Genomic DNA, 25135 nt, shown 5'->3' with positions numbered 1-25135 from the left:
CAATGCAGACTGTCATAAACAATCTCACCAGTATCATAAACAAATCTCACAAATCTCCCAGTATACTATCCAATCAAAGCCACTTTGATATTATCCCACCACAGGTTAGCCAGAATTGTCTTAAATAGCCAAAAGTAACACAATATCCAGTGGTGTAGTGGTGCCTGGAAAAGTGGGTATACTCAAATTTTGCGACTATTTCCCAAATAACCCACGCAGTGAAGCCCTGTGTGAAAAAGTATATGTTTTCCTATAGCTTGTTCAGGTTTTCACTCTCAAAATCCCACTTTTTAAAAAAAGAAGTCCAGAACAATGCTTAAACTACACCTGGAGAACATTTCTGAGGTCTGGGAAAAATCAAAAAATATATTTTTGCTGTGGGGTGTAGCTGTTCTTTAATTCAATTGCACCTAGCATGAGACGATTTGGTTAGCAGTGTTTCTGTACTGTACAATATTGGCCTACACAGGCCCGGTTCCAGGAAGACATGCCTGAGGGAGCACAACTAGAGCCCTAATAAAACAAGGTAGATTGGTCCTACTACTGATCAAACGTACAACAAGGCATCTGAAATGTAGCCGTACACATCAACAACCATCACTTTCTATAGTAACACAAGAAAGACATGGGCCCCACTACGATATGTGTATCCGAAATGCAGCAGTCACTACAGCATACAGCTCGATCAGCTCGACAGGATGAGCACCACTAGCTAATCTAAGATTCTTACAGGCTTCATAGCCTAAACTTCAATCGTTAGAACTATAGGAATTTGTGCCACTAAGACGCCACGTCTCCAGGTGCGCAATATTTCTGTGATGGAGGGTGCTGATGTGACATTTCCTACATGACAGTAGCTCATTTGAATCTGCTACGAATAAAGTAAATGCCCGTTCCGAGAGCAACACACACACACACTCACGCTATAGCAAGTGAGCAGAGGGTGCGCAAAAGTAAGCTGTGTCGTTTTCATAGTATTGACATAATTTTTACAGTAGCCTATCACACAATGACTGTGTAATGCAAATGAATGACAGGAGTGAAAGTTTGCCTACTTGTTTTTGTAGGCTACACATGGCATTGGTCTTACAAACAATTTATACAAAAATGTAGGACTATCTGAAATGGAGCCATATTGACAATAAACTGTCATTTTGCACACAAGAACGCACGCAATGTTGAAGAGAAGCCCCATGAAGACTGGTAGCCCCAGATGCGCTCATTAACGGCACACACCATAGCCATCGATTCAGGACCATGGACAGAAGGCTACTGCCAGTCAGCATCACCTCATTGTCCCTAAACCTGTCTAATAAGGAAAAGCTGTATATCTGTCAATAGAAATTACACCCGCAAAAGCAAGCAACGCCATCAAGAATGAACGCAAAGGACGAAAATAAAAGCCAAGGCCTAAACTATACATTAGATTTAAAAAATGTGCCAAACAACCTGTAGGCTTACATGCGAGAAAACCAATGAATTAATACATCTGGCACGGCGGCCAGGGCCATAAAGGTTGTAGCTTACTATTTAGATGAGTTGCAGCCTCATCCATGCTGTGTCGAACCTCATGAGAAGTTTCTGATTCCACTCTCCTTCCTGGCAAAATGTACTTGTCAGGTCCCTCTCAAATGCCAGCTCAAATGCCAGCTGCGCATTGCAAATATTCAACCAAGACTTCGGACTAAACTTTTTCAATACCTGGTTTGCATATCCATTGTTGACTTAAGCATTTACTGGTACCGGCTACCGATGTCAATATTCTGCAGCTGCTCTACTTGACAACCAGTAGAGAGTTATTCCACTCAAACTAGGCTATGTGTAGTGCGTATTTGAATATTTCATGTGCTTTGCGATTGTGTAGGCTACTTTGTGTATGATTTCTCTACTGTACTACATAACTGATACCTCCACTACATTACTTTGATACTCATCAGTGGGAAAAGATGTGTATAGGCTTATCAATGCCCACAGAAAAAGTGGGTATACCTGCGTATAGGCACCACTACACCACCACAATATCTGCCAATTAATTTCCAGCAATATTGCCCCAGTCTGTCTGGGTGGTGTGCGCATTTGTCTATCACTTCATGTAGCCAGCAAAAACCATCTTGTGGGTAGACAGAGACTTTCATCAAAACCTTCTCAGTTAAAGGTTAACTGCAGATTATGCTTACCTTGTCACGCCCTGACCATAGAGAGCCCTTGTTTCTCTATGGTGTAGTAGGTCAGGGCGTGACTAGGGGGTATTCTAGTTTATAATTTCTATGGTGTGTTCAAGTTTATATTTTCTATGTTGGTGTTTTGTATGATTCCCAATTAGAGGCAGCTGGTAATCGTTGTCTCTAATTGGGGATCATATTTAAGTATATATTTCTCCCACCTGTGTTTGTGGAATATTATTTTGTGTTTGTGCATCACATAGTCACGTTTAGTTGTTCGTTTATTGATTTATAGTTTTTTTCTTTAAGTTTCACTTTGCAATAAATATGTGGAACTCAACATCCGCTGCGCCTTGGTCCCGTTCTTACAACAATCGTGACATACCTGGCAGAATTATATCTTGATTATTGTACCAATTAGGTGGGCATTTGTTTTGCTAACTCTGCAATGACACTGGATGCACAATTAAAAGGGTATTAGGCCTACTTTCAAAATATTTGTTATTTTATTTATTATTTTAATCTAAAGTGCTCTTCTGATGTGATTTATGCATTTACATTGACTTAGGAATGGATAAAAATGTACAGAATGTTTACCTGGAGGAAAATTGCGGAAAGTCATGATTTTTCAATTTCAGTCAAGGCGAGGGTTTAGTGTTTTTTAAATCTAGTCCAGGGGAGGGTCATGTAATTTGTAATTTATGAAATGTCTATATTTCTTAGTGTTTTAGAATTAGTTGCTTATTAGGCTTTATATCGATGTGATGCCGCCCCTCATCTCTGATTCTCCGCTGTGTGCACAATAACAAGTGTGCCTATAGGCTATTTAGTGTGGTCTCAATCAAAAGATCCATAGCATATAGGCTACGAAGTGCATGTTTGGAGAAGCACAGAGCAAAGTTGCATTTCAAAGATAGGTGCTGGGATGGTGTAAATAAACTAGGCTGCATTACACACCACAGTGGATATTCCAACCCTGACCCCCAGCCTGCTTTGCCCTTGATGATCACATTTGTGTGTGCTAACTAACCAATGGCTGTGCTCTGTAGGCCTAAGGTGGCAGGTCAGTCAAAATAATTTTGGACTAGGCCTATTCCCAAAGAATTCACCATCTTGCTCGTGGACCAGCCTATAGCCTATGTTCTGTTCCGTTTGAAAAGGAGTGTGAAGATGAGGAGGAGCAGAGGTCAACTTTGATAGTTTGCTACTACTGTAATTGATTTTTCAAAACAATATGCTTCTTGCCCATTATGTATTTATCAGAGTTATTGACCTCACAATAAGCCAGATTTGAATAACTTACATTGTGGTGCTGAAAAAGGTGAAAGGATCTGATCGTAGACTACAGGAAAAGGAGGGCTTAAAGTTCCTTGGTGTCCACATCACTAAGGACCTATCATGGTCCAAACACACAAACACTGTAGTGAAGAGGGCACAACAATGCCTATTCCCCCTCAGGAGGCTGAAATTTGGCATGGGACCTCAGATCCTCAAAAAGTTTTACAGCTGCACCATCGAGAGCATCCTGACTGGATTCATCACCGCTTAGTATGGCAACTGCTCGGCATCCGGCCATAGCTCTACAGAGGCTAGTGCATACAACCCATTACGCCACTGGGGCCGAGCTTCCTGCCATCCAGGACCTCTATACCAGGCGGTATCAAAGGAAGGCTGTAAAAATAGTCAAAGACTGCAGCCACCCAAGTCATAGACTGTTCTCTCTGCTACCGCACGGGAAGCGGTACCGGAGCGCCAAGTCTGGAACCAAAAGGCTCCTTAACAGCTTCTAAAGGCTCGATGTACTCTCATTGGATCACACACTCATGACATACTACACTGACACTCCAACACACACACACACACACACACACACACACACACACACACACACACACACACACACACACACACACACACACACTCACACACACAGACACACACACAAAACACACACATGCATATTGACACCACACACACATACAGTACATTCATATTTATTCACACTCTTCACATACGCGGCTGTTACTCTCTACATACTTATCTACAGTTAATATCACATTTCAGGTAAGACCCAGATGCAGACAATGTCGAATTAACAACAGTTTATTAATCGAACAGGGGCAGGCAAAAAGCAGGTCAAGGGCAGGCAGAAGTCGGTAATCCAGATAGGTGGGGCAAAGGTACTGGACGGCAGGCTCAGGGTCAGGGCAGGCAAAAGTCAGTTATCCAGAAAGGTGGGGCAAAGGTACAGGACGGCAGACAGGCTCCGGATCAGGGCAGGCAGAATGGTCAACAGTGGGAAAATTAGGAAACAGGAACAATCGAGAGACAGGAGCAGAGGGGAAACCGCTGGTAGGCTTGACGAAACGAAACGAACTGGCAACAGACAAACAGAGAACACAGGTATAAATACACAGGGGATCATGGGGAAGATGGGCGACACCTGGAGGGGGGTGGAGACAACCACAAAGACAGGTGAAACAGATCAGGGTGTGACAGTTACATATACCTCATGTACCTCGACTAACCCGTACCCCCGCACATTGTTTACAGCCTCGTTATTGTTATTTTTTGTGTTACTATTTTTCCTTTCGTTTTCATCTTACTTTTTAAAAACTCTGCATTGTTGTTTTAGGGCTCGTAAGTAAGTATTTCACGGTATGGTCTACACCTGTTGTATTGGTCTGGGGGTAGAAATTATTGGCTAGTCTTCCAGTTTTTGCCATAATGCCACCCGCGTCTGAGTATTGGAAACGGGTAGAACAGGCCGTGGCTCGGATGGCTGAGGTACCTGATGTTCTTCTTGGCCTTCCTGCGACACCTGGTGTTGTAGGTGTCCTGGAGGGCAGGCAATGTGCACCCAATGGTGCGTTCGGCTGCGTGTATCACCCTCTGATACAATATAGTTTATGAAATCAATTGAGGCATTGAATACATGCAAAAAAGACTATAGCCTGCCCTACACAATATCACAGATCATTTTACCAGACTCACAACATTTTCCTTTCTAGCTGTGCCACCAAGTGATTGTGAACTACTGGTAAAGTGAACAGGTTTAGCAAATACTGTAACATTATGGAACAATGTTTTTAAAATTTAACGAATGGTTAGCGGGAGAGGCAATATGGACAATCCTGGCCTACAAAACAATGATTTATGTAGCACAGATGAGAGCCAAGTGAACTGAATCACACAGGGTTGTGACAGCTAAGGAGGACACTGTGTCCCGGTGTTTTAGCCATTTATGCTCTCCCATTGAGTAGACTATATCACGGTGACATCTAGATGGCTACCAATATTAGTTATTTATTGTGTAGGCTGCTATCCTACTTGAAATACTGTTTAATCCTGGGAGGGGAAAATTCCCCTCGATACAATATGGTGCACTGTTCATTCGCATTAGCTTTAGTGGCTCGCGAGTATGGCCCACAGCGCAGTTTGTGTGTGAAATGCGGCCCATCAATCCCAAAAAATATGGGTAATCCCTTGAACTGTTAGAAACAAGCCATTTTCTCTGTAGTAATGGTGGAAACATAACGGTCACGAGTCTGCACTCAGAGTATTCTCTATTGCACTCAGAGGCTGAGATACAGAATATAATCACAATATTCTCTCAGTGATGTTTTCTATGTCGCACAGCTAGATATCAACGAGCAATTTAGAGCTAGGTTAGCTAAGGAAACATGCAGCAATTCAACGTTGGCTAGCAATAAATATGCTTATAAACAAAGCAAGGTACCTACCCAGCAGCTGCTTAAACTATTCTTCCACTTCACAGCCGCTTCAAGAAGATATTTACTAAAATAGACTGAGCTTCATGTGTCTCACCTGACAGCATAAGTTTGGCGCATGAAACAAATCATTTGAATCTACAGTAGGCATAAGCTTTTACTGTAAATAAATACAGTATGTTAGTCATTTTTACAGGAGGCTTCTGAATTCCAATTAATAACAGTATTTTTCAGCTTTTTACCCATAATGCAGTGCAATCTACAGCATGAATGCTGTAAAACACATGTATGGTATTATGCAGTCCATCCTACAGTGTTTACTGTTGAAATTACAGAAAAGTCTTACAGTGTAGGCCTACCTGTTTGACAAACAACATTTGGCTATAGGCAGCTACTGTATAGCTTTGTCAATCAATTCCTTCACCCACCATGCACTCTTTAGATTGCCTACCTCCATGTCAGTGAAGCCCTGATAAGTTCAAACCAAAACTCGAATTGAAGGGTTTTGACAGGGTATGCCAAAGGTCTACCTTTTATTAAAGAAAATGGAAAAAAGCACAGGCCTACCCTTCGTTAGTTTAAGATTTTGAAGAAAATAAAGCGGATCCTGTTATATAAAGTGATCTATAAAAGCGCTTTGGTCCACAATGCTTTCTACTAGAAACAACCTGTAAAATACCCAGGAATGACGTGACTCTGATGTATATGGAATATCATTGTTTTGTTTCTTTGACATTCAGAGGCTGAGCTACAACCTTCTGTAGCCGAGGAGACAAAAAAAGTACTTTGATTGGAAAGCAATCTAATTCTGTCACTATCAATTGATAAAGCCTCTCTTGAAAAAGCCAAACCTTGACCCAGAAAATATAAAAAAACTATCGGCCTATATCAAATCTTCCATTCCTCTCAAAAATTTTAGAAAGAGCTGTTGCGCAACAACTCACTGCCTTCCTGAAGACAAACAATGTATACGAAATGCTTCAGTCTCGTTTTAGATCCCATCATAGCACTGAGACTGCACTTGTGAAGGTGGTAAATTACCTTTTAATGGCGTCAGACCGAGGCTCTACATCTGTCCTCGTGCTACTAGACCTTAGTGCTGCCTTTGATATCATCGATCACCACATTCTTTTGGAGAGATTGGAAACCCAAATTGGTCTACACAGACAAGTTCTGGCCTGGTTTAGATCTTATCTGTCGGAAAGATATCAGTTTGTCTCTGTGAATGGTTTTTCCTCTGACAAATCAACTGTACATTTCGGTGTTCCTCAAGGTTCCGTTTTAGGACCACTATTGTTTTCACTATATATTTTACCTCTTGGGGATGGCATTCGAAAACATAAATGTTAACTTTCACTGCTATGCGGACGACACACAGCTGTACATTTCAATGAAACATGGTGAAGCCCCAAAATTGCCCTCGCTAGAAGCCTGTGTTTCAGACATAAGGAAGTGGATGGCTGAAAACGTTCTACTTTTAAACTCGGACAAAACAGAGATGCTTGTTCTAGGTCCCAAGAAACAAAGAGATCTTCTGTTGAATCTGACAATTGATCTTGATGGTTGTACAGTCATCTCAAATAAAACTGTGAAGGACCTTGGTGTTACTCTGGACCCTGATCTCTCTTTTGACGAACATATCAAGACTGTTTCAAAGACAGCTTTTTTCCATCTAAGTAACATTGCAAAAATCAGAAATTTTCTGTCCAGAAATGATGCAGAAAAATGTATCCATGCTTTTGTTACTTCTAGGTTAGACTACTGCAATGCTCTACTTTCCGGCTACCCGGATAAAGCACTAAATAAACTTCAGTTAGTGCTAAATACGGCTGCTAGAATCCTGACTAGAACCAAAAAAACTGTTAACCTACAAAGCGTTACATGGGCTTGCTCCTACCCATCTTTCCGAGTTGGTCCTGCCGTACATACCTACACGTACGCTACGGTCACAAGACACAGGCCTCCTAATTGTCCCTTGAATTTCTAAGCAAACGGCTGGAGGCAGGGCTTTCTCCTATAGATCTCAATGTTTATGGAATGGTCTGCCTACCCATGTGAGAGACGTAGACTCGGTCTCAACCTTTAAGTCTTTACTGAAGACTTATCTCTTCAGTGGGTCATATGATTGAGTGTAGTCTGGCCCAGGAGTGTGGAGGTGAACGGAAAGGCTCTGGAGCAACGAACCGCCCTTGCTGTCTCTGCCTGGCCGGTTCCCCTCTCTCCACTGGGATTCTCTGCCTCTAACCCTATTACAGGGGCTGAGTCACTGGCTTACTGGTGCTCTTTCATGCTGTCCCTAGGAGGGGTGCGTCACTTGAGTGGGTTGAGTCCCTGACGTGATCTTCCTGTCTGGGTTGGCGCCCCCCGTTGGGTTGTGCCGTGGCGGAGATCTTTGTGGGCTATACTCGGCATTGTCTCAGGATGGTAAGTTGGTGGTTGAAGATATCCCTCTAGTGGTGTGGGGGCTGTGCTTTGGCAAAGTGGGTGGGGTTATATCCTTCCTGTTTGGCCCTGTCCGGGGGTATCATTGGATGGGGCCACAGTGTCTCCTGACCCCTCCTGTCTCAGCCTCCAGTATTTATGCTGCAGTAGTTTATGTGTCGGGGGGCTAGGGTCAGTTTGTTATATCTGGAGTACTTCTCCTGTCTTATCCGGTGTCCTATGTGAATTTAAGTATGCTTTCTCTAATTCTCTCTTTCTCTCTTTCTTTCTCTCTCTTGGAGGACCTGGGCCCTAGGACCATGCCTCTGGACGACCTGGCATGATGACTCCTTGCTGTCCCCAGTCCACCTGGCCGTGCTGCTGCTCCAGTTTCAACTGTTCTGCCTGCGGCTATGGAACCCTGACCTGTTCACCGGACGTGCTACCCATCCCAGACCTGCTGTTTTCAACTCTCTAGAGACCGCAGGAGTGATAGAGATACTCTTAATGATCGGCTATGAAAAGCCAACTGACTTTTACTCCTGAGGTGCTGACTTGCTGCACCCTCGACAACTACTGTGATTATTTAGGCTGGGTTTCTGTACAGCACTTTGAGATATCAGCTGATGTACGAAGGGCTATATAAATAAATGTGATTTTAAATTTGATTTGATTCACTTTCTGTACAATATAAGATGTTTAAACCAAGACAGCTTTTAGGGAAACACCTGTGACCAAGCCATGAAAGAAGAATAGCCAGCAGTAAATGCTTCAATTTTTCTGTGTCGGTAGGCCTATTCTGTCTGGGGTGGAAAGGTAGTCGTAACTTTGAAAGTACCATGATCAGCAACCTATTTTCAGAGCATTTTATATTATTCTTTATGTAAATCCGAGACACTACATTTCGTATGATATGTTACGTTTCGTATGGTATGTATTAATTTGTGGATGTCCATCACCCATTTCCTATGATATGTCGCAAATTACAATTTGTATTATAAGTTACGAATTGGAAAAATGTACGTGTTACGAATTCGCAAAATTTGTTAGGAATTGCAAAACGTACAATATGTTACGAATTTGCAAAACGTATGATATGTTACAGATTCTAGCTAGGTGGCTAACCTTAGCTAGCTCACTAACGTAGCTAGGCTAGGGATTAGGGGTTGTTTAGGGCAAGTGTTGGCTAAAAGGGTTAGGGCACAGGTGTCAAACTCATTCCACGGAGGGCCGAGTGTCTGCGGGTTTTCGCTCCTCCCTTGTACTTGATTGATGAATTAACATCACTAATTAGTTAGGAACTCCCCACACCTGGTTGTCTAGGGCTTTATTGAAAGGAAAAACCAAAAACCTGCAGACACTAGGCCCTCCGTGGAATGAGTTTGACACCCCTGGGTTAGGGTTAGCTCACATGCTAAGTAGTTGCAAAGTAGCTAAAAATAGTAAGTAGTTGAAAATGTACTAATTAGCTCAAATTGTCTGTGATGAAATTCAAACTCAAAACCTTTGGGTTGCTAGAAGTTTGCATTATATAAAGATTGTGCTAATTATGTAAATTGATTGAATTGTTTGTAAAACGTATGTTTTTCTTGGACTTGCGAATACAATGATAGATTCATGCAATGCTTTTACTATAAACAATAACTTTCCACCTCTACTCTTGTCCACGGTGGTCTGCGAACCCACAACCTTCTGGCCCCCAGCCCTGTGTGCTATCAAAATAATAAAACAAATAACAGTTTATTAAACTGCATTTATAAGCCTCTGGTCTGTCTAAGAAGTGAGAGTAAATGGTAGACATGTTACCTGCTATCCACTTTTTTTTATTTTTTATTGAATTGCTGCTTATCCCGCACACCTGTCACCATCGTCTCGCGCACCTGCGACTCATGACACTCACCTGGACTCCATCACCTCCTTGATTATCTTCCCTATATCTGTCACTCCCCTTGGTTTTTCCTCAGGTGTTATTGACTCTGTTTTCATGTCGGTGCGTTGTTTGTGGTTCGAGTTCATTTTATTTATTAAAATACTCACTCCCTGAACTTGCTTCCCGACTCTCAGCGCACTCGTTACTGTAGGTTACACCATGTGGCTGCCAGTCCACCCATTCGTCACATTCCACGGGGCACAGAGGTCGTTTCAAACTTTAGTTTTGATTTACTTTTGGATTAGTTCTCAAATAATATGAAATCAACAATAAAATCGCCATGTCATTGGAAAAAAAAGTTGCGTGAAAAAGATACGAATGCCCTTACGTTGTGGACTTTTTGCAAATCTTTTTGCAAATCCAATCAGTTTTCCACGTTGATTTAACGTCATTTTTGTTGTTGAAATGACGTGGAAACATGATTTAAATAGATTTTGCTCAGGGGCATAACTAGAATTAGAGAAACCTTTTATATGATTTGAGTTGTTTTTCAAATACATAGTTATATCATTACTGGAAATTAAAAAATTGCCTAGGCCTACTCCTTTCATTTGCTTATTTCAATGTTTCCAACACATCCTATGCAGGCAACCCCACCTCTGTCCAAACCGCTATTCCTAGTCAGGATTAAAAGGGGCGTGGCGTTGCCCTGTTGTGCCTCGCCAATCCACATGGCCGCAAAACTGCTTGATCGCCACCAGTAGGAGAATAGCGGTCCACTAGCCGCTCCATGCGTCGGGGAGGTGTCGCCTAATAATAACGGACTGGCCGCTTCCAGCCATCCACTCGCAGATATACCTTTTCGTAGCTTAAGGGTGTGAACATTTCGACGTTCACTGCTCGGTTTTATAAACTAGGCTACTGTATTCGATGAATATCGGGAAGATTTCCCTCAGCAGCTCCCTGCTTGGATAACCTTATCGCTGTGCCGTGTGGATGCTCCGGATAACGGCTCTCCCTACCATTCCCGACCAGAGCTGTCTTGGAAATGAAAGTAAGTAGCCTATCCAGCCATTGAAGCGTTTTGCATGATCAAATCTGCATTTTGTGGTTCTTTGATTTGATATGATTAGTCACATTTTCACGGGACAAATAATATATGTTTTTATCTACAGCTTGGGCTACTCAGTGTACTGCAAGGGTATTGGGCAACTCTCCTATTCGTAGTAAACTACAGTATTTCAAACCAATGTTCAAACTTCAATATTGAAACTTTTTTTTTCATCTGATAGAAAGTCTATTGAAAAAACGATCAAATGCTGTCACCTTTTAAACGGTACCCAGGCTAGATAGGCGTTTAGCCTAACCATACAGCCATAACTTGAAGAGTACTGATTAGGTGAAATTGATGCAACAATGTATTTATTTCCTAAAGGCAATGTAGCCTATACATGTCTGTGAGAGTAGTGCTCCCACCCCAAATGTAGTTATGTTGAGGAGTCATCAGAAGTGCAAACTGTATGGACATTTCTACTGCCTCAGTGCTATCTTTTCAAGAACCTCGTGTTCTTGGGCTACAGGCAAAACATTTAAAAAATGTAGGCTTTCAGACATACATCTTTACTAGTATAGAGGCCAGCTGTAATGCTGCATGGCTTAATATCTCTGTAATATCTCTGACAATTTACTCCTAACTGCTCAATGGCACGGTAATGACAGTGAGAACAGACCAACATCTGTTGACTGTATTATCACTAATGTAGTAGGGTATAATGCTGCTCTCTCTGCATTCAGTCCAGACAATAGTACAGAACATCAGACATTATGCTGTCATCCGAAATGGTACCCTATACCCTATATAGTGCACTACTTTTGACCATGGCCGATGCTCTGGTCAAAGTAGTGCACTATATAGGGAATATTTCGGATTCACTCTAAATGCTGCCATTATAGACCTCTATGCCTTACTGGGATTAAAACTAGAAATTAATTTGAAATTGCATCTGAATTATTCATTGTGTTTCCCATTCTCTTTGGAGTAATGACTGAGGTCCTTTATGTATACTAATGATAGTGTGTCAGTTATAAGGGTTACATTTTCATTCAATCACCATTTAAAAGTAATAAGCAAGTACAATGTCATTGACAATATATTGTCTATCAAATCCCATTTTATTTGTCACATGCGCCGAATACAACAGATGTAGACCTTACTGTGAAATGCTTACTTACAAGCTCTTAACCAATAATGCAGTTCAAGAAATAGAGATAAGAAAATATTTACTAAATAAACTAATGTAAAAAATACAATTAAAAGTAACAAGGCTATACACAGGGGGTACCGGTAGAGAACAGTCTATGACTTCAGTGGCTGCAGTCTTTTACAATTTTTTGGGCCTTCCTCTGACACCGCCTGCCTGGTATAGAGGTCCTGGATGGCAGGAAGATTGGCCCCAGGGATATTGCTCTCCGTCTGTGATGTGATTGGCTGCGGAGTGACCTTGGGGGACCAGTGTGTGCTCAGAGAGATGGAATTGGAGGCCAGGTGTCATTTCATATTAAGGAATAGTACAGCTAGGCCGTACACTGTAATTACAGTAGGCCCTATGTAACTGGTGGTAAAAACAATTCTGAATTTTACTGATGTTGGAGAAACTTGGTACAATAACCCTCACCAACTGTCGATCACTCGTGCGGCTCAGTTGGTAGAGCACGGAACGCCAGGCTTGTGAATTTGTTTCCCCATGGGGGACCATTATGAAAAATGTATGCACTGGATAAGAGCGTCTGCTAAATGAATGAAATGTCAAATGTAACCAGAGAAAAAGACAAGCTGTCTGTTGAGCATAAGAGTTAGATTTACAGTAGTTGCCATTCAGTTAGACACAAAGCTATAATTACACATTTAGGTACTGGACTAAAAACTTTTCCCAAGATACTATAATTTATTCCTTTGATAAAACCACTATGTTCCGAGACTACTGTAGGCTAAGCCAGACTCAGTACAGTTATGCTGATAAAAGTACTGTAGTCATAAGTCACATTGTCATCTAGTCAGCACTGTAGTCATAAGAGCCAACTCATGTGGTCCATGCAGCTCAGCATCCTAAACTGTGGAGACGCCATGCTTTAACCACAGTCTTTCAGAGCGTTTCAGCACATCATTATATTGTACTGTAACTGCACGGTCTGGTCTGGGCACCAACCCTGCTGCAAAGGAGACGGAAAAAGAGAGAAACCCATCCTGTAAACAGTCAGACCTCATAGCTGTGGTTCCTGGATGTGGTTATCTGAAGTGAAAACAGACAGCTTGTGAGATGGTATATTTCCCTAGTAACTAGAAACTGCGTCCCAAATGGCACCATATTCCCTATATAGGAATATATATTCCATAAGGTCGCCTAGGCAGAGAGCTCCTGTACATTTTGTAAATGTGTTTAAGTATTTGTTCTTTGAATCTTTTAACTTAATTTTTTGTTTTGAATAGCCAAATGTGTATGGATTACATCTATTTGTTTCCTGACTGTGAATTCATGGCAAATCAGCATTATCATGATAGCCAGCTAGCTATGCTACCAAGCTAGCTAGCTAGTGTATTTAGATTTGAATACACCAGCCTATTTTTGTTATTACTACGGCCTCCTGACACAATGAGGAGTAGTTCAATGCATGACAAGCTGACAGTGGTGATTGCATCGCTAAGGAGGTTTCCTCCGAAGTTATGAGCGGGCTATCACCGTCCACATTATCTAAAAACAAACTTAATTTTGTTCTACAAGACCAAAGAGAGTCAGCGGCTACAGAGAAGTCGTAGCCAGACGTCGGGGACGGCAAGGTGCCGGTGAAAGGGAACTGTGCTGCTGGCTTCCGGAGGACCTGCTCATCTCCCGGCGTTTACCACCTCCTCCCTTTGCTCAAGACATGTGGTTCCCTCTTGACTGTCACTCCATCTTTTGGGGGCTTGTTTTGCTTTTTCAAGCGCTTTCAGAATCAGACTAGATTTTCCTTTATGAAAAATGTGTCAACCGCTACAAAGACGTCCAATAATTATAATCCATATAATCACATTTCCTGTTGCTGCAGGATTATTTTCCTGCTATAGCAAACTGGCTCAAATTCAGATCCTATATCTGTAGGGAATATGGTGCCATTTGGGACGCCCCAGAGTCTCCCTCCAGACAGCATAACCAGAGTTGTCTCCATTCTAACCACTCAGAGCGGTCACAGACACTATTTTCCCTCCACACAGTTTCTCTCAAGAGGAATTCTCTCCGGGCTTTTGGTTCACCCTCTGTTTACATTTACAGTCTTGGCTCTTTGCCAAACACACATTTAAAGCACAGCGTCCTGCGTGGCACACTTTACATACCAGTACAACGCTTTTTACTGCTGGCTGACGTCATAAAAAAAGACATATTTACGTATCATTGTCCTCTTTCCCAGACGTCATGACACATGCAATTAATTGTATTGTCTCCTTTTTGAATATTTTAATAAGCGGTTATAAACTGCTGTTGTGTTGAGAGAATGACCAAATGTCTGTTTTCCTTGGCACTGACCACTGTTTCTTGGAAGTGTTTTACCAATGCAATCAAAGTGAACCACGTCTCTCAATTAAGTCTTAATACTACACAACTTCTGTCTCCAAATAAACAAATGCGGTGCCCATTTGATCACACTAGCAGACAGGCAGCTGTTTAAAGGAGAGAACGTGTTTAAAAGGCTTCCTACAGCTGCTCTGTTTCAGGATGTATGGATGCATTATGTAGAACTGTAGATACCACCAGATGTTGTATTCTTTTGATGCCCTCACATCACATTTCATAGATTGCTGCGAGAGATGAGACTGATGTTTTTCTCCTCTCGTTTAGGTGGACAGATGTTCTGTCCTTGACTTGTATCAGGCTGTGACTGCATCTCAAATGTCACCCTATTCCCTTTATAATACCTTACTTTTGACCAGAACCCTATGTGCACTAGGTTGCCATTTGGGAAGCACCCACTGTCAGGCGTAGCCATTCTCGTGTCATTATTTCACCGTGTGTGGTAGGTCTTGTGAATAGGCCAAAGCTTACATAAAGCTTCTTCCTGAACTTTTTATTGTTATATAAAGTCATGTTGAAAAGGTCACACATACCCGGACCCTGTCTGTCAGATAAAAGGAAATACATTTATACTTCCCATTATAGACTGACTCCATTTAATAGCACACATTCTGCCTGACGAAGATCTTTAAGTGGAAACATTGCACAATCAACTATAGCAGCATTCCTCAGTTTGTGGGAATGTCTTTATTTCACTCGTTTAAAAAAAAAAAAATGGGTATAGGACAAATTGATACTGAACACTTTCTGATCACCTTCACCTGAGGGCAATAGTTACATTGCCTTTGTTTGATTCTAATACTGTACATAGAATTGCCACACATTAAATACTGTACAGTACAATGTAAGGTCAATAAACGCATCATTTAAAAAGATGTGCATAGAAATACTGTAGGCCTCCACTAATCTTAAATAAATTATGCTTTTGCTGTCAGCATGAATCATTCCATTTACTTTGTCATGTGTGAACATACATTTATTAACATAAGATCTCTGTGGCCTGATCACCGACGGCGATGAGACAGCATACAGGGAGGAGGTAAGAGAACTGGCAGTGTGTGTGTGTGTGGGGTGGGGGGTCAATAGCTAAGTTCATCGGTGTCCACATCACTGAGGACTTAACATGGTCCTCTCACACCAGAACAGTCATGAAGAACGCATGGCAAAGCTTTTTCTCTCTCGGGAGTCTGAAATGATTTGGCATGGCCACTCAGATCCTCAGGAACTTTTACAGCTACACCATTGAGAGCATCCTGACTAGTTGTATCACCGTCTGGTATGGAAACTGCACCACCCGTGACCGGAGGACCCGACAGAGGGTGGTGCCAACGGCCCAGCGCATCACTGGGGACGAGCTCCTAGCCATCAAGGACAACAGTGCCTTCGCAAAGTATTCAGACCCCTTGATTGTTTCCACATTTTATGTTTTTGCCTTTTTCTAAAATTGATATTTTTTTAAGTTCCTCAGCAATCTACACACAATACCATATAATGACAAAGCGAAAACATGTTTAGCAATTTTATTAATTTATTAAAAATAAAATAGCTTTCATAAGTATTCAGACTCTTTGCTATGAGACTCAAATATTGAGCTCAGGTGCATCCTGTCTCCATTGATCATCCTTGAGATGTTTCTACAACTTGATTGGAGTCCACCTGTGGTAAATTCAATTGATTGGACATGATTTGGAAAGGCACACACCTGTCTATATAAGGTCCAAAGTTGACAGTGCATGTCAGTTCAAAAACCAAGCCATGAAGTTGAAGGAATTGTCCGTAGAGCTCCGAGACCGGATTGTGTCTAGGCACAGATGTGGGGAAGGGTACCAAAACATTTCTGACCAAGCCCCTTCTCCCCCGATTACTCAGTTTGGCCGGGCGGCCAGCTCTAGCAAGAGTCTTGGTGGTTCCAAACTTCTTCCATTTAAGAATGATGGAGGCCACTGTGTTCTTGGGGACCTTCAATGCTGCAGAAATGTTTTTGGTACCCTTCCCCAGATCTGTGCCTTGACACAATCTGGTCTCGGAGCTCTACGAACAATTCCTTCGACCTCATGGCTTGGTTTTTGCTCTGACATGCACTGTCAACTGTGGGACCTTATCCAAATCATGTCCAATCAATTGAATTTACCACAGGTGGACTCCAATCAAGTTGTAGAAACATCTCAAGGATGATCAATGGAAACAGGATGCACCTGAGCTCAATTTCAAGTCTCATAGGAAAGGGTCTGAATACTTATGTAAATAAGGTGTTTGTTTTTTATTTTTTATAAATTAGAAAAAAATTCTAAAAACCTGTTTTTGTTTTGTCATTGTGGGGTATTGTGCGTAGATTGCTGAGGATTTGTATTTATTTAATATATTTTAAAATAATGCTGTAACATAACAAAATGTGGAAAAAGTCAAGGGGTCTGAATACTTTGAAGGCACTGTATGTCCTGGTGCTCCCCAATGTGTCCGTCTTCCACCTCACTGTCCTGCTTTCTGTTTGTTATGCCTCGGAGGTGTATTGTTAATTAGGAGTTATCCCTCTCAGCTCCCAGCTCTTCATATGGTCACAACTTTAATTGTGAGCACCACCTGTCCTCCCCTTTAAAACCCATGGTTCAGCCAGATGTTCCCCCTTAACACCCCAGCCCCAGGTGCTTCCCCAGACCTTAAGGTTCCAAGCAGATGCTGTTTTTTTTATATAAGGACAAATTATTAAACAGGAAATGCCATATCTGCCAACTGCCTCAGAAAGGTGATATAAACATGGTTGTTTCACACTGCGTCTCTAAACCATGCTGCCTGTGTACAAACCATACTGCTGCTTGTGTATCTGTCTAAACCAGAAGTGGTGTGAAGCTGATGGAACAACCATTGCTGTTTGAGAGATCATTGTAATCCTATTGGTTACACACATCATCAAATACCTCTTCTGTGATCTGCTATTGGTTACACACATCATCAAATACCTCTTCTGTGATCTGCTATTGGTTACACACATAATCAAACTCCTTGTCTGGGGCAGCAGGTAGCCTAGTGGTTAGAGTGTTGGGCCAGTAAACGAAAGGTTGCTGGATTGAATCCCCGAGCTGACAAGGTAAAAATCAGTAGTTCTGCCCCTGAACAAGGCAGTTAACCCACTGTTCCCCGGTAGGCCGTCATTGTAAATAAGAATTTGTTCTTAACTGACTTAGTTAAAGGTTCAATTAAAAAATAAAATAAACAAAAAGTCTGTCAGCACTCATAAAGTACATTTTGTTTTGTGAGACTAGTTCAACTCACATGGCTGTTACATGTTTTCTAAATGGGGTGGTGACACCGATCATAAGAACATCTATATTACGAGTCTCTAGGCTACAAGCATGACATCCATCTGATCTGAATATTGCGTGTGTTGTCTACAGCAGGCTGCAAGCATAACCCGTCCGTTTGTGTTTGGAAGATCTGCCATTGTTTGGTTTTGTGTGGAAGAAACCAGAGCGAATGTTGAAGGATTTGGTATAATGATATTGCGGCATTGTTGTCTTTGTTCTCTATGACAAAGGACTTTTTGTATTTTCACCCCCAAAAAACTCAATAGGGTGCTTTGTGTCTGGGTCTGAATCCAGTGGCTTGGATCAGCAGCATCACAATGTATAGGCCCCTAGGTCCTGGTCAAGGAGTGTACACTATACAAGGAATAGGGTACCATTTGGGACAGAACCCTAATGATTTCTCATCTCTCTTGCCTCTGGCCTTAGTTCTTTCCTCTTACTGTATAAATCATACATGGCTAACTGAAGTTTTAGGTTTGAAAAAGTAGAGACATTCAAGTAGGCTAGTTTAACTTGATACCTAGTTTTAGTTTTACACTAGAACTATATTATAATTGATTAAATGTGTTTGGCAGAGCCCCATTTCTAAAGCTCTGACTATTGGGGAGAAAGGATTTCAGAAGTCAGACCAAGGAAGCTGATGGTGGAATCCCTATGGGTGAAATAAAGGCAACCTCCTGAACGGATTGGTCCATTGCTGTTGCCAAGTAGATTTCCCCTGTTAAGCTGGGCTACAGCTGTGTTGGGCCCCATGGTTTGGCCCCTGGGCTGTACTACCATGTGTTTTCTCCATCTCAGACCACATATAGAGAACAAACATTCTTACCCATTAGGAGGTTTTTGTCCCAAATGGCACTCTATTCTCTATATAGTGCACTACTTTGATTATAGCCCGAACAAAAGCAGTGCACTATATAGGACATAAAGTGAATAAAGGAAGCAACCTAGGAGAGCAAAGGGTTCACTCCTTTTCATAGAAGGAGAAGAGAATGCCAACTCAGCACAGTACTTCTACTGCGCTGCCATGGAGGGGAGGTTGATGTTAACATGACTTGCTTTACAACATTTACAAGATGTACTTTGCAACATTACAAACCAATTACACGAACAACAAATGCTGAAATGAGAAAAAGAGTTCACAAGAAAGGCATTTCACTGTACTCTTTGGTATGATTCACCCGGGGATCAAACACCCAACATTCCAATCTCAGGGCAGACACTCTAATCACAAGACGACTGAGTTGGTGCATGTTATATTATACGTCCCATATAATATGGGAACATGTTTCTTTTTAGGGAGGTAGGAATGTATAGACCTATGTGAAACAAAGTATGAATAACAATGTCAGCAACAGCATAACATACTGTACACTCAACAACCCACCAAAACACAGTTGGTCTTCAAAATGGATAATAGTAATATAAGCCGTTGAGCAGACGCTTTTATTCAAAGCGACTTATAGTCACGCGTGCTACAGAGGACCGCTGTAGTAAGTCAGACTAAAACAGAACAATTACAACGGTAAATCGATTCAAAACCAAACGAATACAGGCCGTTTACTGCAGGGTAGAGGGGAATTGTAGCGTCTGTACATAATTGAAGAAAGGCTGACACATATGGTGGAATTTCCTATATAGTAAACTACTTTTGACCAGAGACCTATGGAGAATATGGGGGATATTTGGGACACACATAGATACATCAGTTACTCATTATGTACAGTCTCATGGTTTCACATCCTGATTAAGACTCATATTTTGAGTTAATCAGTGGACAAACTACATGACTTTATACTAACGTAATGGAATACTAGCATGGTAAACTCCCACAAATATGACACTACATACTCTTTGTTTTTGCAACCCTCTGGGGACAATTAAGTTAGACATTTCTGTTGTTACCTAAATGCCTGTTATTAAGCAGTTAATGTATGATACGTCTTAACTTGCTGCTCTTCTTCGTTGGTTTTTGTATGGTAGCCTATCCATTGTGAACCGCAAACTTGGTTGAAATAAATAAATAAAGCAACACCACCCGGCTTAACAAACACCTCTCCCCCATGTGACCTACTTGTTGTGTGTATGTACAAATGTTTGGACACACCTACTCATTCAAAGGTTTTTCTTTATTTTACTATTTCTACATTGTAGAATAATAGTGAAGCGTTCAAAACTATGAAATAACACGTATGGAATCATGTAGTGACCAAAAAAGGATTAAACAAATCAAAATATTTTATATTTGAGATTCTTCAAAGTAGCCACCCTTTGCCTTTGACAGCTTTGCACACTCTACGGCGTTAGAGTCAGAGTCATCACATTAATGTTTTTAAAATTGTCACTGGAAAAACCAGCTAGGCGGCTCCCTGAGTAGATGTCATTCCTAAACTCTGTAATTTTGCTCTTTCACATCGATTACTTGTTCTATATGAACTTGCTCTAAACACCTCCTGCTGTTGCACACTCAAACAAGCTGCACCTGAACCGGGGTGAGTAATTTGATTATCTGTCATAGCTGTATTAGCTGTGAGTGAGTGAGTGAGTGAGTGAGTGAGTGAGTGAGTGAGTGAGTAAATGTAAATGTAATCTGTTATAATCAAATCATATCAAATTTGATTGGTCACATACACATATTTAGCAGATGTTATTGCGGGTGTAGCAGATGCATGTGTTCCTAGCTCCAACAGTGCAGTAGTATGTAACAATTCACAACAATACACACATTTAAAAGTAAAGAAATGGAATTAAGAATTATATAAATATTAGGATGAGCAATGTCGGAGTGGCATTGACAATAATACAGTAGAATAGAATACAGTATATGCATATGAGATGAGTAAAGCAGTATGTAAACATTATTAAAGTGACAAGTGATTCAATGTCTATGTATATAAGGCAGCAGCCTCTAAGGTGCAGGGTTAAGTAACCGGGAGGTAGCCGGTTAGTGATGGCTATTTAAAAGTCTGATGGCCTTGAGATAGAGGCTGCTGTTTTTCATTCTCTCGGTCCCAGCTTTGATGCACCTGTACTGACCTTGCCTTCTGGATGGTAGCGGGGTGAACAGGCCGCGGCTTGGGTGGTTTATGTCCTTGATGATCTTTTTGGCCTTACTGTGACATCGGATGCTGTAGGTGTCCTGGAGTGCAGATGCTTTGGGCAGTTACTAGTTACCTGTCCTAAATTGTAACCAGTAGCATATCTTTTGGATTTCCCAAACCCAGTAGCGTAATCAGATTACTTTGTTACTTTTTACTTTCCCCTTAAGAGGGATTAGAAAATAGAGTATTACCAATTGTCAACATCCATTGCAAGATAAATCTATGTCAGACTTACATAGCTGGCCTTAAATGGACGTTGCATTTACATTTTAAATGTTTTAATTTCACCTATATTTAACCAGGTAGGCAAGTTGAGAACAAGTTCCTATTTACAACTGCGACCTGGCCAAGATAAAGCAAAGCAGTGCGACAAAAACAACAACACAGAGTTACACATGGGATAAACAAACGTACAGTCAAAACACAATAGAAAAATCTATGTACAGTGTGTGTAAATGTAGTAAGGTTAGGGAGGTAAGGCAATAAATAGGCCATAGTGGTGAAGTAATTACAATTTAGCATTAACACTGGAGTGATAGATGTGCAGATGAGGATGTGCAAGTAGAGATACTGGGGTGCAAAAGAGCAACAACAAAAAAATAACAGTATGGGTATGAGTTAGTTGGGTGTGCTATTTACAGATGGGCTGTGTACAGGTACATTGATCGGTAAGCTGCTTTGACAGCTGATGCTTAAAGTTAGTGAGGGAGATATGAGTCTCCGGCTTCAGTAATTTTTGCAATTCGTTCCAGTCATTGACAGCAGAGAACTGGAAGGAAAGGCGGCCAAATGAGGTGTTGGCTTTGGGGGTGACCAGTGAAATATACCTGCTGGATCACGTGCTACGGGTGGGTGTTGCTATGGTGACCAGTGAGCTGAGATAAGGCGGGGCTTTACCTAGCAAAGATTTATAGATGACCTGGAGCCAGTGGGTTTGGCGATGTATATGAAGAGAGGGCCAGCCAACGAGAGCATACAGGTCGCAGTGGTGGGTAGTAAATGGGGCTTTGGTGATAAAACAGATGGCACTGTGATAGACTACATCCAATTTGCTGAGTGGAGTGTTGGAGGCTATTTTGTAAATGACATCGCCGAAGTCAAGGATCGGTAGGATAGTCAGTTTTACGAGGGTATGTTTGGCAGCATGAGTGAAGAAGGCTTTGTTGCGAAATAGGAAGCCGATTCTAGATTTAATTTTGGATTTGAGATGCTTAATGTGAGTCTGGAAGGAGAGTTTACAGTCTAACCAGACACCTAGGTATTTGTAGTTGTCCACATATTCTAGGTCAGAACCGTCCAGAGTAGTGATGCTAGGCGGGCGGGCAGGTGTGGGCAGAAATCGGTTGAAGAGCATGCACTTAGTTTTACTTGCATTTAAGAGCAGTTGGAAGCCACAGAAGGAGTGTTGTATGGCATTGAAGCTCGTTTGGAGGTTTGTTAACAGTGTCCAAGGAAGGGCCAGATGCATACAGAATGATGTTGTCTGCGTAGAGGTGGATCAGAGAATCACCAGCAGCAAGAGCGACATCATTGATATATACAGAGAAGAGAGTCGGCCGGAGAATTGAATCCTGTGGCACCCCCATAGAGACTGCCAGAGGTCCGGACAACAGGCCCTCCGATTTGACACACTGAACTCTATCTGAGAAGTAGTTGGTGAACCAGGCGAGGCAGTCATTTGAGAAACCAAGGCTGTTGAGTCTGCCGATAAGAATGCGATGATTGACAGAGTCGAAAGCCTTGGCCAAGTCAATGAAAACGGCTGCACAGTACTGTCTTTTATCTATGGCAGTTATGATATTGTTTATGACCTTGAACGTGGCTGAGGTGCACCCGTGACCAGATCAGAAACCAGATTGCATAGTGGAGAAGGTACGGTGGGATTCGAAATGGTCGGTGATCTGTTTGTTAACTTGGCTTTAGAAAGGCAGGGCAGGATGGATATGGGTCTGTAACGGTTTGGGGATGACCGCGGCAGCTTTCCAATCTTTAGGGATCTCAGATGATACGAAAGAGATGTTGAACATGCTAGTAATGGGGGTTGCAACAATTTCGGTGGATAATTTTAGAAAGACAGGGTCCAGATTGTCTAGCCCAGCTGATTTGTAGGGATCAAGATTTTGCAGCTCTTTCAGAACATCAGCTATCTGGATTTGGGTGAAGGAGAAATGGGGGAGACTTAGGCAAGTTGCTGTGGGGGGTGCAGAGCTGTTGGCCGGGGTAGGGGTAGCCAGGTGGAAAGCATGGCCAGCCGTAGAAAAATGCTTACTGAAATTCTCGATTATCGTAGATTTATCGTTGGTGACAGTGTTTCCTAGCCTCAGTGCAGTTGGCAGCTGGGAAGAGGTGCTTTTATTCTCCATGGACTTTACAGTGTCCCAGAACTTTTTGGAATTACTGATGCAGGGTGCACATTTCTGTTAGGAAAGCTAAGGCTAGCTTTTTCAAACTGACTGTGTATATTGGTTCGTGACTTCCCTGAAAAGTTGCATATCGATTGCATTAATAGGTCATGTAGGCTTCTAACCCATTACTTTCTACTTCAATATGGATAATAAAATGAGTAGGCTATATATTTACATTAAACTGTCAGATTTTCAGTCATTCCAATTAATTAAATGCCCCTTGATCTTCAAGAATATGAATTGGAAATGTAGATTATTGTAATTGATAATACCTGAAAATAACCCCAAACTAAGGATTTATTAGCTTATGTTTTTGTCATGGAAGAATGATTGGGCTCATTGCTTCAAAACATGGTTGATAAAGAAATGCTGCTCTCATGGATTGGCATTTTTTGAGCGCTACTGAAAAGTGCTATTTGCATGACCTGAACTGCATTTAGGCCTATTGTTTACGTTTTTGTTGGTGACACCATAGAATTAGGAATTAGAATGACTAATATAATAGGATCTCCATGGTTGATACTTTGATATCTCAATAATATGCAGATGTTGAAGTCTATCAAAAGTGCGTATGTATGGAGCACAGTACCAAAGAGGAGTTTACAACATTTACATTACAAGTGCTAGTGTTAGTTAACAAAAAAGCTATCTTTATTTATTTATTTTTTACCCGGGAGGAACTCCCTCAAACTTTTATTCCATAGGCTGGGGTCTGCACTATGCAGCTTTTGCAAGAGCGCATTTTTCACTGGGTGTCCACAGGTCATAAAAACAATGACTGATTGGCAACTTAGCCTACGCTTCTTCAATTCAACCATTATTGGAGTAAAATACACCTATACATTTGTGAACAGTGGTTGAAATTCTACCTTTAACTAATAACGAGGAGAGACAAAATCAATCAATCAATCAAGGTATTACTTTTATTAAAAACGTATTATAATAAGGAGGCTGGTCGCCCCACCCACGCAGGTGAGATGGAGTGAGAGCCTCATGTACAGAGAGTACAGGATCATTTATATAGTCAAGCGACCCAATGCAAGCATCTGCAAAACATGTGACACTATGTATCTGTATGTTTGAAAAGGTGAAAAGGTTGCCTCAGTCTGTCACAACTGAGTGAAGACAATAGGGGCCAGAATAACAGGAAATCACTCAAGACATACTTCCTCTAACAGTAGATCAAGTTGGGCAAGGAAGTGCATTTGACTGTCGGCCCAGATTATGTATGGTTGTACTGGTCACACACACACACATACACACAAGGTGGTGTGTGTGTGTGATGTGGTTCAACATCCCAGCTATGTCAAGTTCTGCTAACACCAAGCATACTCCCCCTTTCCGGGCAAAAACCTGATGAAACCTCAAATCAACATCTAATTTTGAGTTGTCAGCAAATGTAATTTCAACATGATTTAAACTAACCTTTTAAATGATGTTGACGTGGGGTTTAAATCTGGTTAAAGTGACAAATAAACTGTGTACATTGGAGGTTAACGCCAGTCTGATGAAAATAACATTTATTTTTTCCCTGTAGGAAAA

At 41.6% G+C, this 25135-nt stretch overlaps 1 protein-coding gene across 1 annotated transcript in view; it reads left to right on the top strand.

Moving 5' to 3' along the window:
• Positions 1-10926: 10926 nt before the first annotated feature.
• Positions 10927-25135, top strand: part of LOC129820005 (CMP-N-acetylneuraminate-beta-galactosamide-alpha-2,3-sialyltransferase 1-like) — a 37765-nt gene continuing 23556 nt past the window's right edge. Inside the window, exon 1 of the mRNA XM_055876789.1 lies at positions 10927-11238. The gene's annotated coding sequence lies outside the window, so the exon portion shown is untranslated. The remainder of the gene's footprint in view (positions 11239-25135) is intronic.

This window comes from Salvelinus fontinalis, chromosome 22 (assembly GCF_029448725.1).
Source record: "Salvelinus fontinalis isolate EN_2023a chromosome 22, ASM2944872v1, whole genome shotgun sequence".
NCBI lineage: Eukaryota > Metazoa > Chordata > Actinopteri > Salmoniformes > Salmonidae > Salvelinus > Salvelinus fontinalis.
This window is presented reverse-complemented; position numbering and strand designations above follow the sequence as displayed.